The sequence below is a fragment of the Pristiophorus japonicus genome, chromosome 14 (genome assembly GCF_044704955.1).
Source record: "Pristiophorus japonicus isolate sPriJap1 chromosome 14, sPriJap1.hap1, whole genome shotgun sequence".
In the NCBI taxonomy this organism is placed as follows: domain Eukaryota; kingdom Metazoa; phylum Chordata; class Chondrichthyes; family Pristiophoridae; genus Pristiophorus; species Pristiophorus japonicus.
In genome coordinates this window covers 123,422,066-123,439,975 of record NC_091990.1, presented here as the reverse complement: position 1 = coordinate 123,439,975, position 17,910 = coordinate 123,422,066, and the positions used below count along the sequence as shown (strand labels likewise).

The 17,910-nt window shown below is 44.8% G+C and overlaps 1 protein-coding gene across 1 annotated transcript in view; it reads right to left on the bottom strand.

Annotated features, from left to right (window-relative positions):
* LOC139280083 (SH3 and multiple ankyrin repeat domains protein 2-like) overlaps positions 1 to 17,910 on the bottom strand; it is a 1,053,009-nt gene that overhangs the window by 788,376 nt on the left and 246,723 nt on the right. The gene's annotated exons all lie outside the window — the stretch shown is intronic.

Genomic DNA, 17,910 nt, shown 5'->3' with positions numbered 1-17,910 from the left:
GCCCAATCTATGTGCATATTAAAGTCACCCATTATAACTGCTGCACCTTTATTGCACGCACCCCTAATTTCCTGTTTGATGCCCTCCCCAACATCACTACTACTGTTTGGAGGTCTGTACACAACTCCCACTAACGTTTTTTGCCCTTTGGTGTTCTGCAGCTCTACCCATATAGATTCCACATCATCCAAGCTAATGTCCTTCCTAACTATTGCCTTAATCTCCTCCTTAACCAGCAATGCTACCCCACCTCCTTTTCCTTTTATTCTATCCTTCCTGAATGTTGAATACCCCTGGATGTTGAGTTCCCAGCCCTGCTCATCCTGGAGCCACGTCTCCGTAATCCCAATCACATCATATTTGTTAACATCTATTTGCACAGTTAATTCATCCACCTTATTGCGGATACTCCTTGCATTAAGACACAAAGCCTTTAGGCTTGTTTTTTTAACACCCTCTGTCCTTTTAGAATTTTGCTGTACAATGGCCCTTTTTGTTCTTTGCCTTGGGTTTCTCTGCCCTCCACTTTTCCTCATCTCCTTTCTGTCTTTTGTTTTTGCCTCCTTTTTGTTTCCCTCTATCTCCCTGCATTGGTTCCCATCCCCCTGCCATATTAGTTTAACTCCTCCCCAACAGCACTAGCAAACACTCCCCCGAGGACATTGGTTCCGATTCTGCCCAGGTGCAGACCGTCCGGATTGTACTGGTCCCACCTCCCCCAGAACCGGTTCCAATGCCCCAGGAATTTGAATCCCTCCCTGCTGCACCATTGCTCAAGCCACGTATTCATCTGAGCTATCCTGCGATTCCTACTCTGACTAGCACGTGGCACTGGTAGCAATCCCGAGATTACTACTTTTGAGGTCCTACTTTTTAATTTAGCTCCTAGCTCCTTAAATTCATTTCGTAGGAACTCATCCCTTTTTTTACCTATGTCATTGGTTCCAACGTGCACCACGACAACTGGCTGTTCTCCCTCCCTTTTTAGAATGTCCTCCACCCGCTCCGAGACATCCTTGACCCTTGCACCAGGGAGGCAACATACCATCCTGGAGTCTCGGTTGCGGCCGCAGAAACGCCTATCTATTCCCCTTACAATTGAATCCCCTATCACTATCGCTCTTCCACTCTTTTTCCTGCCCTCCTGTGCAACAGAGCCAGCCACGGTGCCATGAACTTGGCTGCTGCTGCCCTCCCCTGATGAGTCATCCCCCTCAACAGTACTCAAAGCGGTGTATCTGTTTTGCATCTAATAAAATTAGCGGTGTATCTAATAAAATATGATAAAATAACAAAACTTGAATATGTTTAGTAAGATTTGTTTTAATCTAGAGGTTAGCTGAGTTAGGTTTGTCATAACAGGATTTGAGTATAAGAGTAAAGACGTCTTACTGCAATTATATAGGGCCCTGGTAAGACCGCACCTGGAGTATTGTGTACAAGTTTGATCTCCTTACCTAAGGAAGGATATACTTGCCATTGAGGGACTGCAACAAAGGTTCACCAGACTGATTCCTGGGATGAGGGGATTATCCTATGAGGAGAGATTAAGTAGACTAAGCCTATATTCTCTGGAGTTTAGAAGAATGAGAGGTGATCTCATTGAAAAATACAAAATTCTTCCAGGGCTTGACAGGGTAGATGCAGGGAGGATGTTTCCTCTGGCTGGGGAGTCTAGAAGCAGGGGTCACAGTCTCAGAATAAGGGGTTGACCATTTAGGACTGAGATGAGGAGAAAACTCAGAGGGTGGTGAATCTTTGGACTTCTCTACCCCAGAGGGCTATAGATGCTCAGTTTTTGAGTATATTCAAAACAGAGATCGATAGATTTTTGGATATCAAGGGAATCAAGGCTATGTGGGTATGTGGGTGGTGCAGGAAAGTGGAATTGAGGTAGATCAGCCCATGATCTTACTGAATGGTGGAGCAGGCTTGAGGGGCCGAAATGCCTACTCCAGCTCCTAATTCTTATGTCAGTGCAGAGTATGACAAGTGTGGCTATTTATCCTGAAATGTTGATTTTGGCAATCGTGTCATTTATTCGGTTTACCATGTATCGGGGACGTTCTATGATGCGATATTCCCAGTGGGGAGCAGCGATTCCAGGGAGTGTATCTCTGGAAATCGCATGCACAGCTGGTGGTGATGGTGGTTTTCGCCAGGAAAGAAAATAGGTACTGGCAAGCCGGTAACAGGTTCCACACTTCTCCCGGTTTTCATTTCCATTGGGTCGCTAACACCAGTTTTTTGCCAGCGGCCGCCAGAGTGGTGAGAATGAGGAACTTGCTTGGGGTAATTGAGGCGAGTAGCGTAGATGCATTTAAGGGGAAGCATGTGAGGGAGAAAGGAATAGGTTATGTTGGGAATGTGAGATGAAGTAAGGTGGAAGGAGGGCCGTGTGAAGCATAAACACCAGCACAGACCTGTCGGGCCGAATGGCCTGTTTCTGAGCTGTATAATTCTATGTAATTTAAGTGAAAATGACCCCCTATGACTTCTAATAGTGTCCTCACCGGGGCCATTGAATTGCAGAATTACCCCACTGTGCTACCTCTAGCTACGTTCACTGAGCTAACTGTGTTTAGGTACTCTCTGCACTGACTGTACAAGCAATTGCCTCGGAATTGATCTTACATCTATCACATTATGTTCCTAGAGTGGAGTCAGGGCAAGGCTGACACTAATAGCAGTACACCAGAATATAAAGAGGCTACTTGATTTGGTAGTGCACTGCTGTTTCCAATACCAGAGTGGTAAATATGTAAGTGTAGGTTTGCATTCAGTACTACAGTAATTACTCTATTTACTGTCACAAACACTGTGCCGCTAAATCTGGGACCATTTCCTCGTATCCTTTCAAATAAAAACAAGAAATGGAATAAATATGTGCCTGGAACCCTGTCCCTTCCAGGTTGAGTGATTTGTTCAGTGCAAATTAACTAAGGTAGTGTTATCTAAGCAATACAAGCGCTGAGGTAGTCTTATCCACATTAATGGCCCAGACCACTTTCAGTTTACGAATAAAAATTGTGTCGGCAGCATTCATGATGCAAACATTATCTGTCAGCAGTCACTCCCAGCAGTGGTGCATTATAAAGACTTCACTTCCGCAATAAGTAACAGCAGGACAGATTCATTCTAACTCATGCCAGAGGGGAGGGGAAGGAGTAAGTGTAAAAGTGGAAATGGAAAGGAAAAGGAAGGAAAAAAATAGAAACGACAGAAAGAAAACAAACTTGCATTTATATAGCGCCTTTCATGACCTCAGGGCATCACAAAGTGCTTTACAGCCAATTAAGTACTTTTTGAAGTGCAGTCACCTTTATAATGTAGGAAACGCAGCAGACTATCTGCGCACAGCAATGAGATAAATTGCCAAATAATCTGTTTTAGTGATGTTTGGCTGCGATAAATGTTGGCCAGGACACTGGGAGAAATCTCCTACCCTTCTTCAAAAAATGCCATGGGATCTTTTACATCTGGTTGAGAGGTCAGAGGGGGTCTGATGTAACATCAGTCCAAAAATGCAGCAGCTCCGACAGTGCAGCGCTCCCTCAGCACTGCACTGGGAGCATCAGCCTCGATTGTGTGCTCAAGTCTCTGGAGTAGGACTTGAACCCACAACTTTCTGACTCAATGGCGAGAGTGTAACCAGCTGAGCCACGGCAGATACCCAATTGAATTTTGTGTGTGTCTTCGAATAGAATTCTGCCGATTGTCTGCTTTTGTCATTTTTAAGCCAACTACAATATATATTCTATTTGTTAATCAGTGCAAACATTGGAATAACACAATGCCGGCATAATTTTTCATGTTGGTAAGTTGGCTTGTTAATCATACCATTTATGTCAAGTAGGTCAGCTACTTATTGTGCCTGGAACTCAGTGTGCCAGTATGGTCCATCTGCAAACATATTCCCAGCTGTGCCAAACAGGCCAGCTCAGTCCAGTGGTGACTCTCCACAGAAGTTATTGCTCCTCGTTTTCCATCTGTGCCAGCTTAATCACCCCAAGTCAGCCATGATAATTGAATCAGTGACTGCAGCTAACACGGCACATGTGTTAGCTCTTCTCTCTCTGTCATTTCATCGCATCGAGCCTACTTTCTACTTAAGCACAAAAAAAAGTTTTGACCTTCAGCGCCACTTCTCACTCACGGTAGATTTCCAACTGCTGTGTGGCAACCAATGCTGTTCTTATTTTTAAAGAGAGATTACTGCCCAGTTTGAAGCCAGCACTTCTCCAATCAACGAATGGTGGGTGGGGAGATAATCAGTGGTGAAATGTTTATAACGAACAACACTTCATACTTAAACTATTTGAAAAATCTTTAACATCGATGCAATCTTTGTTCAAAACTAAAGTGTATACTTCTAAGCACAGTTTCACATTTTACCTGCAGTTTAATAATGGGAACGCCTTTGACAATTGATACAGGCTTGCCTCAAACATCAGAGGGAGCCAAAACTAATAAACAGAGTTGAACAGGGGATTGATCTCAACGCTGTTTTCTAATTCCTAACTTCTTGTGTTCGTTTGACAAAAAAATCCTCTTGCTCGATCTGTCCTATTGGATCGAGGGCGTAATGGGAGAGGACGGGAAGGTGGCGTTGAGATTGGCCATGATCTTATTGAATGGCGGAGCTCGAGGGGCCATATGGTCTACTCTTGCTCCTATTTCCTATGTTCTCACATCAATGAAAGTATAGGGGCTGATTTCAGCGTATGTAGTTAGATCTATACCTGCTATAGATCCTCGCACATTTCTTTTAAGCAACATGTTCATTAACATGCACAAATACCAATGATCTTGCCTGTAAATATGCTTCCCAGTTAAAATGTGTTTTAAAGCAGGCGCTTGAACAATTTCACAGAACAGATCACAGAGAACATTGGCTGTGCTGCAACGTGAAAGCCAGCAACTGATTAGTGAGGTTTCACCCTGAAGTACAGGCAAATTAAAAAATTAATATGCAACTTTGAATATTTAATGAGAGGCTCGCTCTTGACTCCATTGATCTGATCAAAGGAAATTGAAAAGCAGATTAATTCACGCTTCTAACAGCGAATGTTTGACAGATATGTCAGACATTTTATTATTAACATTTTAAAGATAAGAAGCAGTTAGCACATAATCCTTGAAATTATGATATTAAAATGGACAGATGCTGAACGTCTGTGTGACATTCCTCTGACCCCTATTTTTGCAAATCCATTAGCCTAGTTACATGAAAGTACATCGCACGGACAATCAGGGAAGTTCCATATGAACTGTTAAGTATCCAACATTGAAACTGGCAAAGGTCATTTCTCAGCAATAGAACAACATCAAGCAATATGCTGCAAGGGCAGAGGAGTTCAGATTGCGTCATAAAGTTGTAAGAGTGAAGGCCAAGTGGATTATAAATGTCAAATGAGCTCTAAGATCAGTGTATATCTTAGAATCACATTTCTAGTTTATAATAGAATGATACAGCACACAAGGAGGCCATTCGGCCCATTGTGCCTGTGTTGGCTCTTTGAAAGAGCTGTCCAATTAGTCCCATTGTCCCTGCTCTTGCCCTGTAATTTTTTCCCCTTCCAGTATTTACCCAATTCCCTTTTAAAAGTTATTTATTGAATCTGCTTCCACCATCATTTCAGGCAGTGCATTCCAGATCACAATAACTCGCTGCGTAAAAATGTTTCTTCATATTGCCTCTGGTTCTTTTGTCAATCACCTTAAATCTCTGTCCTCTGGCTACTGACCCTTCTGCCACTGGAACCAATTTTTCCTTACTTACTCTATCAAAATCATTAATGATTTTGAACACCTCTATCAAATCTCCTCTTAACCTTCTCTGTTCCAAGGAGAACACTCCAGCTTCTCCAGTCTCTCCACATAATTGAAGTCCCTCATCACTGGTGTAATTCTAGTAAATCTCTTCTGCACCCTCTCCAAAGCCTTGACATCCTTCATAAAATGCAGTGTCTAGAACAGAACACAATATTCTAGCTGATGCTGAACAGTGGTTTATAAAATTTTAGCATAACTTTAGGAAGGATATCGAAGGTTTATTTTTGCTAAAAAATATTTAATGAGATTAACGGGTCCTCTTGATGAATATCATTGAGGCCCAAATGGATAAGACAACAGGGAAAAGAAGAGGGGATAAGATAAAAGATGCATTTATATTGTGCCGAAGGATTCAGTATTGACTATTTTATTGATATGCGAGAGATCACTGCTCCCTCATAGTTATGGAGTTTGGAAAGATAGGTATCATGGTGGGTTCTGTACTCGCTGCTTGTACACTGCAGCCCTCCTCAGTGTGCGACCAGCATTTCAATTAGACCATGGCTGATCTCTACCTCAACTCCTTTCATCTGCCTTTGCTCCATATCACTTGATATCTTTACCCAACAATACTGGTGCCTTGGCTCAATCGGGACTTGGCATTTCTCTGCAGGACAATCTGCCAAGTGACTTGAGAAACTGTGGGGCAACAAGGCACAAAGGCCCAAACTGAGCCCGATTCAGACAAAGCTGCGCACCGACACCAAAGAGCTCATACCAGTAATTGGCAGTGCAACAGTTAAGGTATCATACGATGGAGCTGTGCATGATTTATCACTGTGGATTGTCCCAGGCGATGCCCCAATGCTATTCGGCAGAAGCTGGCTGGGAAAGATTGATTGGAACTGGGACGACATCAAAGCACTATCTTCAGTGGATGATGCCTCGTGCGCCCAAGTGCTGAGCAAGTTTCTGTTGCTATTTGAACCAGGCATCGGCAACTTTACAGGCGCCAAAGTGCAGATCCATCTAGTCCCCGATGCAAGGCCCGTTCGTCGCAAAGCTTGAGCGGTTCCATATATGATGAAGGAGAAAGTCGAGATCGAATTGGACAGACTTCAATGAGAGGGAATCATATTGCCAGTCAAGTTCAATGAGTGGGCCAGTCCGATTGTTCTGGTGTTGAAAAGCGATGGCACTATCAGAATCTGCGGAAACTACAAGGTAACGATCAACGGAGTCTTGTTACAGACCAGTACCCGCTACCCAAGGTGGCTGACCTGTTCGCAGCGTTAGCAGGGAGGGGGGAAGTCGTTCACCAAGTCGGACCTAACCTCCGCCTACATGACACAGGAGCTGCTGAATCTTCGAAAAGATTGACATGCATCAACGCACACAAAGGTGCCCTTTTGGGATTCGCTCGGCTGCTGCCATCTTCCAGAGGAACATGGAGAGTCTGCTGAAATTGGTTCTGCGCACCGTTGTGTTTCAAGACGACATCCTGATCACCGGTCGTGAAACCATCGAACATCTACACAACCTGGAAGAGGTTCTAAGTTGATTAGACAGAGTGGGACTCAAGCTGAAATGCTCCAAGTGTATTTTCCTGGCGCCAGAGGTCGAATTTTTGGGGAGAAAGATTGCGGCAGACAGCATCAGACCCACGGACTCAAAGACAGAGGCCATCAAGAATGCGCCCAGACCACAGAATGTGACGGAGCTGCGTTCGTTCCTGGGATTCCTCAACTATTTTGGTAACTTTCTACCCAGTTTAGCACTTTGTGGAACTGTTGCACATGTTGCTACGTAAGTATGATGACTGGGTTTGGGGTAAATCTCAAGAGACAGCCTTTGAGAAGGCCAGAAACCTACTTTGTTCGAATAAGTTACTTGTACTGTATGGCCCGTGTAAACGATTAGTGCTAGCTTGTGATGCATCTTCATACAGGGTTGGCTGTGTGTTACAGGAAACTAATGTATCGGGCAAACTTCAACCAGTTGCATACGCGTCTAGCAGTCTGTCTAAGGCTCAAAGAGCCTACAGTGTGGTCGAGAAAGAGGTGTTAGCATGTGTATATGGGTTTAAGAAAATGCACCAATACCTATTTGGACTTCGGTTTGAGCTTGAAACTGACCACAAGCCGTTCATTTCGCTGTTTTCAGAAAGCAAAGGTATAAACACCAATGCTTCATCCCACATCCAAAGATGGGCATTAACATGATCTGCCTATGACTATGTTATCCGCCACAGACCAGGCTCAGAGAACTGTGCTGATGCCCTCAGTCGGCTACCATGGCCCACTACCGGGGTGGAAATGGTGCAGCCCGCAGACTTGCTTCTGGTTATGGATGCTTTTGAGAGCGAGGGGTCACCCATCACTGCTCGCCAGATCAGGACCTGGACCAGCCAGGATCCTGTGCTATCACTTGTAAAAAGCTGCGTCCTCAATGGGAGCTGGTCGGCCGTTCCCGGGGAAATGCAAGATGAAATTAAGCCGTCTCACCGACGCAAAGATGAAATGTCCATCCAGTCGGATTGTCTCTTATGGGGTAATCACGTGGTTTTGTCAAAAAAAGGCAGGGAAACATTTATAAGCGACCTACACAATACCCATCCAGGCATAGTTATGATGAAGGCTATAGCCAGGTCGCACGTTTGGTAGCTCGGCATTAACTTGGACTTAGAGTCATGCGTACACCAGTGCAACACGTGCTCACAACTGAGCAATGCACCAAGGGAGGCTCCATTGAGTCTGTGGTCATGGCTCTCCAAACCGTGGTCCAGGATCCACGTAGATTTTGCTGGCCCCTTTCTCGGAAAGATGTTTTTAGTTTAGTGGATGCTTACTCTAAATGGATTGAATGCATAATCATGTCATCCAGCACATCCACTGCCACCATTGAAAGCCTCCGGGCTATGTTCGCCAACCATAGCTTGCCTGATGTCCCTGTCAGTGACAATGGACTGTGTTCCACCAGCTCGGAATTCAACGAGTTTATGACCCGCAATGGCATCGAGCATGCCAAGTCTGCCCCGTTTAAGCCCGCATCCAACAGTCAGGAGGAATGGACAGTCCAAACTGTCAAGCAGAGCTTGAAACGCGTGACGGAAGGCTCCTTGCTGACCCGCTTATCTCGGGTTCTGCTCAGCTACCGGATGCGACCCCACTCACTCACTGGGGTTCCCCCTGCAGAATTGTTAATGAAGAGAGCACTCAAAACCAGGCTCTCCCTCGTCCACCTGGATCTAAGTGATCATGTGGAAACCCGGCGTCACCGGCAAAACATGTACCACGATCACGCGGCTATATCGCATGACATTGATGTGAACGACCCTGTGTTTGTCCTTAATTACAGTCGTGGTCCTAAATGGGTCGCTGGCACTGTCTTGGCCAAGGAGAGGAATAGAGTGTTTATAGTCAAACTATTGAATGGACAAACATGCAGAAAGCATTTGGATCAGACCAAACTGCGGTTCACCGACAACCAGGAACAACCTGAAGAGGACATCACCATCATCGATCCGCCAACACACACCCAACCAGCAATCGACCTCGCTGTCAATCAAGAGGATGAACCCACCATTCCCAACAGTCCTGTCAGACCAGCCGCGCCGCAGTGCAGCAATGGTCCGACCAACTCACCCATGCCAGAGTTTGAACTCAGACAATCAACCAGGGAGCATAGGGCCCCCGATCGTCTCAACTTGTAAATAATTTGTATCAAAGACTTTGGGGGGAAGTGATGTTATGTATGTAAACATTATAAGACTTACCACCTGAGGGCGCAGCTGTTGGAAGCCCAAGGGTAACCTGCACACCTCTTACAAGGGAGTATAAAAGTTTGTCTGCCATGCTGTTTAGGCACTCTGGAGTTGTATTAATGAGACTATGGTCACATCAGTTTTAGTTCACATTACTCAGTCTTGTAGAGTTCTTCCAGACTAAACATTTATAATGTGGCGAACTGAACACAGTATTCGAAGTGTGGTCTAAACAAGGTTCAATACAGGTTTAGCATAACTTTCCTACTTTTCAATTCTATCCTTCAAGAATTAAACCCTAAGTGCTTAGTTTGCTTTTTTATGGCCTTGCTAAACTGTGGCACAACTGTTAGTGCTTGATGTATTTGTACTCCAAGATCCCTTTGTTCCTCTACCCCACCCACACTTGCACTTTCCAAATAATAAGTGACCTCCCTATTCTTCCGACCAAAATGTACTACCTTACCTTTATCTGTGTTGAACTTCATTTGCCAATTATTTGCCCATTCTGCAAGTTTATTAATGTCCTCCTCTAATTTGTTGCAGTCCTCCTCAATATTGACTACTCCTCCCCCTCCCTCACCCCCCTCAATTTTGGTATCATCCGTGCCTGTCTGCCCGCCCCATAATCCTCCAAACTCTGGTAGAATCCCGATGGGGCTTATGCCGGGATTTGGGGCCTTCATAATTTGTTCCCAAATCTCCCCCCAGACATCATATGCACCCAAGTGTCTCCTGAAGACAATCAATGGAACTTGGCAAAACATAAATTTAGTACAAGGACCAGGGAAAAAAATACTCAAAGAGTGATGAACATTTTGAATAATCTATTAAGTCATCATCATAGGCAGTCCCTCGAAATCGGGGAAGACTTGCTTCCACTCCAAAAGTGAGTTCCCAGGTGACTGAACAGTCCAATATGGGAATTACAGTCTCTGTCACAGGTGGGACAGACAGTCATTGAAGAAAAGTGTAGGTGGGGAGTCTGGTTTGCTGCTTCTGCTGCCTGCTCTTGTTTTCTGCATGCTCTCAGTGACAAGACTCGAGATGCTTAGCGCCCTCCCGGATGCTCTTCCTCCACTTAGGGCAGTCTTGAGCCAGGGATTCCCAGGTACCGGTGGGGATAGAAACATAGAAACATAGAAAATAGGTGCAGGAGCAGGCCATTCGGCCCTTCGAGCCTTCACCGCCATTCAAGATGATCATGGCTGCTCATTCAACCTCAGTACCCCACCCCAACCTTCTCTCCATACCCCCTGATCCCTTTAGCTCTAAGGGCCACATCTAACTCCCTTTTGAATATGTCCAATGAACTGGACTCAACAACTTTCTCTGGCAGAGAATTCCACAGGTTCACAACTCTCCTCATCTCGGTCCTAAATGGCTTACCCCTTATCCTTAGACTGTGTCCCCTGGTTCTGGACTAACCCAACATCGGGAACATTCTTCCTGCATCTAACCTGTCCAGTCCCATCAAAATTCTATATGTTTCTATGAGATCCCCTCTCATTCTTCTAAACTCCAGTGAGTATAAGCCTAGCCTATCCAGTCATTCTTCATTTGTCAGTCCTGCCATCCCGGGAATCAGTCTGGTGAACCTTCGCTGCACTCCCTCAATAGCAAGCACGTCCTTCCTCAGATTAGACCAAAACTGCACACAATACTCAAGGTGTGGTTTCACCAAGGCCCTGTACAACTGCAGCAAGACCTCTCTTCTCCTATACTCAAATCCCTCGCTATGAAGGCCAGCATGCCATTTGCTTTCTTTACTGCCTGCTGTACCTGCATGCCTACCTTCAATAACTGATGTACCATGACACCCAGGTCTCGTTGCACCTCCACTTTTACTAATCTGTCACCATTCAGATAATAATCTGCCTTCCTGTTTTTGCCTACAAAGTGGATAACCTCACATTTATCCACATTATACTGCATCTGCCATGCATTTGCCTATTCACCTAACCTGTCCAAGTCCTCCTGCAGCCTCTGAGCATCCTCCTTGCAGCTCGCACTGCCACCCAGCTTAGTGTCATCTGCAAACTTGGAGATATTACATTCAATTCCTTCATCTAAATCATTAATGTATATTGTAAATAGCTGGGGTCCTAGCACTGAACCCTGCGGCACCCCACTAGTCACTGCCTGCCATTCGGAAAAGGACCCGTTTATTCCCACTCTTTGCTTCCTGTCTGGCAACCATTTCTCTATCCATGTCAATACATTATCCCCAATACCATGTGTCTTAATTTTGCACAACAATCTCTTGTGTGGGACCTGGTCAAAAGCCTTTTAAAAGTCCAAATACACCACATCTACTGGTTCTCCCTTATCCACTCTACTAGTTACATCCTCAAAAAACTCGAGAAGATTTGTCAAGAATGATTTCCCCTTCATAAATCCACGCTGACTTGGACCGATCCTGTCACTGATTTCTAAATGCGCTGCTATTATGTCTTTAATAATTGCATTTTCCCCACTACCGATGACAGGCTAACCGGTCTATAATTCCCTATTTTCTCTCTCCCTCCTTTTTTAAAAAGTGGGGTTACATTAGCTACCCTCCAATCCATAGGAACTGATCCAGGTTCCATGGAATGTTGGAAAATGACCACTAATGCATCTACTATTTCTAGGGCCACTTCCTTAAGTGCTCTGGGCTGCAGACTATCAGGCCCTGGGAATTTATCGGCCTTCAGTCCCTTCAATTTCCCTAACACCATTTCCTGACTAATAAGGATTTCCCTCAGTTTCCCCTTCTCGCTAGACCCTCGATCCCTAGTATTTTCGGGAGGTTATTCGTGTCATCCTTAGTGAAGACAGAACCAAAGTATTTGTTCAATTGGTCTGCCATTTCCTTGTTCCCTATTATGATTTCACCTGATTCTGACTGCAAGGAACCTACATTAATCTTCACTAATCTTTTTCTCTTCACATATCTATAGAAGCTTTTGCAGTCAGTTTTTATGTTACCTGCAAGCTTACTCTCATACTCTAGTTTTCCCCTCCTAATTAAACCCTTAGTCCTCCTCTGCTGAATTCTAAATTTCTCCCAGTCCTCAAATTTGTTGCTTTTTCTCAGCAATTTATATGCCTCTTCCTTGGATTTAACACTTTCCCTAATTTCTTTTGTTAGCCATGGTTGAGCCACCTTCCCTTTTTTATTTTTACGGCAGTCAGGGATGTACAATTGTTGTAGTTAATTCATGTGATCTTTAAATGTCTGCCATTGCCTATGCACCGTCAACCCTTAAAGTATCATTCGCCAGTCTATCCTAGCCAATTCATGTCTCATACCATCGAAGTTCCTTTCTTTAAGTTCAGGACCCTAGTCTTTGAATTAACTGTGTCACTCCATCTTAATGAAGAATTCTACTATATTATATTCACTCTATCCCAAGGGGCCTCGTACGACCAGATTGCTAATTAATCCTCTCTCGTTACACAAGACCCAGTCTAGGATGGCCAGCTCTCTAGTTGGTTGCTCGACATATTGGTCTAGAAAACCATCTCTTATACACTCCAGGAAATCCTCCTCCACAGTACTGCTACCAGTTTGGTTAGGCTAATCAATATTGATTAAAGTCACCCATGATAACTGCTGTACCTTTATTGCACGCGTCCCTAATTTCCTGTTTGATGCCGTCCCCAAACTCCCTACTACTGTTTGGTGGTCTGTACACAACTCCCACTAACGTTTTCTGCCCTTTGGTGTTTCGCAGCTCTACCCATATAGATTCCACATCATCCACGCTAATGTCCTTCCTTACTATTGGGTTAATCTCCTCTTTAACCAGTAATGCTACCCCACCTCCTTTTTCTTCCTGTCTATCCTTCCTGAATATTGAATCCCCTAGATGTTGAGTTCCCAGCCTTGGTTTCTCTGGAGCCATGTCTCCGTAATCCCAATTACATCATATCCATTAACAGCTATCTGCGCAGTTAATTCATCCACCTTATTACGAATGCTCCTCACATTGAGACTCAGAGCCTTCAGGCTTGTTTTTTTAACACTCTTTGTCCTTTTAGAATTATGTTGTAATGTGGCCCTTTTTGATTTTTGCCTTTAATTTCTCTGCTTTCCACTCTTGTTTTTCTCCTTCCTACCTTTTGCTTCTGCCCCCTTTTTACTTCCGGCTGCCTTCCTACATTGATTCCCATCCCCCTGCCATTTTAGTTTAAACCTTCCCCAACAGCACTAGCAAACACTCCCCCTCTGCCCAAGTCAGAATGTCCAGTTTGTTGTGGTCCTACCTCCCCCAGAACCGGTTCCAATGTCCCAAGAATTTGAATCCCTCCCCCTAGCATCATTCCTCAAGCCACATATTCATCTGAGCTATCCTGCGATTCCTGCTCTGACTAGCACGTGGCACTGGTAGCAATCCTGAGATTACTACCTTTGAGGTCCTACTTTTTAATTTAACTCCTAGCTCCCTAAATTGAGCTTGTAGGACCTCATCCCATTTTTTACCTATATCTTTGGTACCTATATGCACCATGACAGTTGGCTGTTCACCCTCCCCCTCCAGAACACGCTGCAGCCGCTCCGAGACATCCTTGACCCTTGCACCAGGGAGGCAACATACCATCCTGGAGTCTCGTTTGCGGCTGCAGAAATGCCTATCTATTCCCCTTACAATAGAACCCCCTATCATTATAGCTCTCCCACTCTTTTTCCTGCCCTCCTGTGCAGCAGAGCCACCCCTGGTGCCATGGAGTTGGCTACTGCTGCCTTCCCCTAATGAGCCACCTCCCTCAACAGTGTATCTGTTTTGGAGGGAGGTGACCGCAGGGGACCCCTGCACAACCTGCCTTCACTTGCTCTTCCTGATGGTCACCCATTCCCTATCTGGCTGTGCAACCTTTACCTGCGGCGTGACCAACTCACTAAACGTGCTATTCATGACATCCTCAGCATCGCGGATGCTCCAGAGTGAATCCATCCGCAATGCAGTCTGTCAGGAGCTGCAGTTGGGTATCACTTCCCGCACACGTAGTAGTCAGGGACACTGTTAGTGTCGCTGATTTCTCACATAGCACAGGAGGAGCATGACACTGGTCTGGGCTCTCCTGTCATGACTTAACCCTTAGATTAACTTAATTTGTAACAATGCCAAAGCTTTCTTACTGCTAAGAAAAATAAAAGATCAAATACTCACCAACCAGCCAATCACTTATCTCTTGGATATGACATCTCACTTCGATTTCTTCTTACTTCTTTGTTTACATTCTGCCCCTGCCCCTACTAGCCTCCTCCGACTCTTGGGCCTTTATAGGCCACTCGACTGCCCGAACTCCCGCTGCTGTGGCCGCCTCCTCCGACTTTTGGGCCTTTATAGGCCGCTCGACTGCCCGAACTCTCGTTCCTGTGGTCGCCTCCTCCGACTCTCGGGCCTTTATGGGCCGCTCGACTGCCCGAACTCCTGCTCCTGATGATGCACTTTATCAGGGAGGCTTTGGGGGTGTCCTTGAAACATTTCCTCTGCCCACCTGAGGCTTGCTTACCGTGTAGGAGTTCCAAGTAGAGCGCTTGCTTTGGGAGTCTTCTGTCGGGCATGCGGATAATGTACCAGCCAACGGAACTGGTCGAGTGTGGTCAGTGCTTCGATGCTGAGGATGTTAGCCTGATCGAGTACACTGATGTTGGTGCATCTATCCTGCCAGTGGATTTGCAGGATCTTGCGGGGGCAGCGTTGGTGGTACTTTTCCAATGATTTGAGGTACCTACTCTATATGGTCCACGGCTCTGAGCCATACAGGAGGCGGGTATCACTACAGGTTCTGGTAATAGAGGTACAAATATTTGGGATATTCAAACCAGTGGAGAGTTAATGTACTGAAGTGCAGAGTTAATGTACTGGAGAGATGCTTTTTCTCTGGGATGTCCAGTGTTCTGAAAGCAGGTAGCAAGTCAGAGGCAGGTAAGCACCACAGGACTGTGACGTCCTGTCTGAAATAAGGTGATGCATGTGAGTGTTGGGCCTTTTTATTTTGAAGTAGGATATTGAACTATACCACTGTATAAACAGCAACAATTTCAACAGGGACATTTTCAAGGTTAGTTACATAACAGAGAGCTGCAATTAGCTGTCCAGATTTTATACTGGTCCATTAGAGTCTCTTTGGAGGATTGCTCTTTGCTTACATTAATAGCTGAGGTGATGGAGCCAAGAATCAAGCTTCATAGAAAAAACAAATGAGTTGAGTAGAATTTGCCATGAAGGGTAGTTCACTCATTTAAAAACAAAGAAATATATACAATTCCCTTAAATTCCCTGTAAATGAGTGCACTTTTGTATTTGGACTTAACAGAGTCAACTTTGCATTCAACTGCACCATTGGAGAGCCTCGTTCACAGAGAGCACTTGATGGCAAATTGGCCCATGGTGTTGCCCTACCTCCAACCTGCACTCCCTTTGAGTGAGGAGCCCACCTCAGGCAGATCAAATGTACCTTATAGTCTGTAATGTATGCACCTGTGAGTATGCTCACAGGTTTGTGGAGCTGTTGAGTGGGAGTGGCTTAGCCAGTCACATGATGTTGATAAGACTCAATAAAACCCCGCCAGTTGGGTTCAGGGGATCCATGATGAGGCAGTTGATTGTGAGCCTGGTGGATGAACTGATAATGTGTTGTGTGATTGTTAAACCTTTGCTAATAAACCAACTAGTTCTAAACAGCAATGTGTTGCTATGAATTCTTAAGCAAAGAACCCATGAAGCAAATACATTGCATAGTCTGTCACTGAAAAGGTGACTTAAATTAGCTTCTGTGCTATATTGGATGGGGGTGGGGGGAGAGACTGGAAAGAAGGTTTCAGTGTTATTCCCATTTTTAGCACTTTCAAATACACTTTTGTACTTCTTGCTTCACATTGAGAGGAACAGGAGTAGGCCATTCAGCCCATCGAGCCTGTTCCACCATCCAATTAGATCATGGCTGATCTGAACCTCAGCTCCATTTACCTGCTTTAACTTAGGCGATCCTTGAGACCCTCACCTAACAAAAATCTATCGATCTCCATTTGAAAGCTACAGTTGTCCCAGCGTCCACCCCCTTTTGGGAAGAGACGTCCAGGTTTATCGTACCCTTTTGTGTGAAAAAGTGTCCTGATTTGCTTCCTCAATGGCCTGGCTCAACTTTGGACATCACGTGTCTCTCGATAATGAGCCTAAAATAATTATTTACCACACGTACAAAACAAAATCAGTATTTTGACATAATCTGATGTATAGGTGGTACTGTCACACTTTTTTATGTTCTTGACCGATAGTGGAACAATTTATATCTTTGTGCAATTTCAGAAATTGGCTTTGAAGTAAAACAGCAACTGTAACTATAGCTAGTGATTTATACACAAGTGAAATATGTATTCAGAACATAAGAATTAGGAGCAGGACATTTGGGCCCTCGAGCCTGCTCCACCATTCAATGAGATCATGGCTGATCTTCTACCTGAACACTTTCCCGCACTATCCCACATTCTTTGATTCCTTTAATATCCAAAAATCTATCGATCTCTGTCTTGAATATATTCAATGACCCAGCTTCCACAGCTCTCTGGGCTAGAGAATTCCAAAGATTCACTACCCTCTGACTGAAGAAGTTTCTCCTCATCTCAGTCCTAAATGGCCGACCCCTTATTCTGAGACTGTGACCCCTGGTTCTAGAAATCTCAGCCAGAGGAAACATTCTCCCTGCATCTATCCTGTCAAGCCCTGTAAGAATTTTGTATGTTTCAATGAGATCATCTCTCATTCTTCTAAACTCAAGAGAATGTAGGCCTAGTCTACTCAATCTCTCCTCAGAGGACAATCCCCCCATCCCAGGAATCAGTCTGGCGAAGCTTCACTGCACTCGCTCAATGGCAAGTATATCCTTCCTTAGGTAAGGAGACCAAACCTGTACACAATACTCCAGGTGCAGTCTCACCAGGGTCCTATATAATTGCAGTAAGACATCTTTACTAGGAGGTGGATGGGGTGGATTGACCCATCCACCTCCATGGCACGAACCTGGTATTGCAGTATTTCCAGGACCGGTGCAGTGTCTCTCGGCCTTTTGGCTAAGAGCATTGGCGCAGAGTGATCCTTGATGTGTGCAAGGTGACCTCTGGCGTTTGTGATTTGACAAAGAATTGGAAAGATTGGCTACGAATAAAAAAAAAGACATCTTTACTCTTGTACTCAAATCCTCTTGTAATAAAGGCCAACATACCATTTGCTTTCTTATTGCTTGCTGTACCTGCATGTTAACTTTCAATGATTTGTGTACAAGGACACCCAGGTCCTTCTGAACACCAACATTTCCCAATCTCTCATCTTTTAAAAAATACTCTGCTTTTCTATTCTTCCTACCAACGTGGATAACTTCAC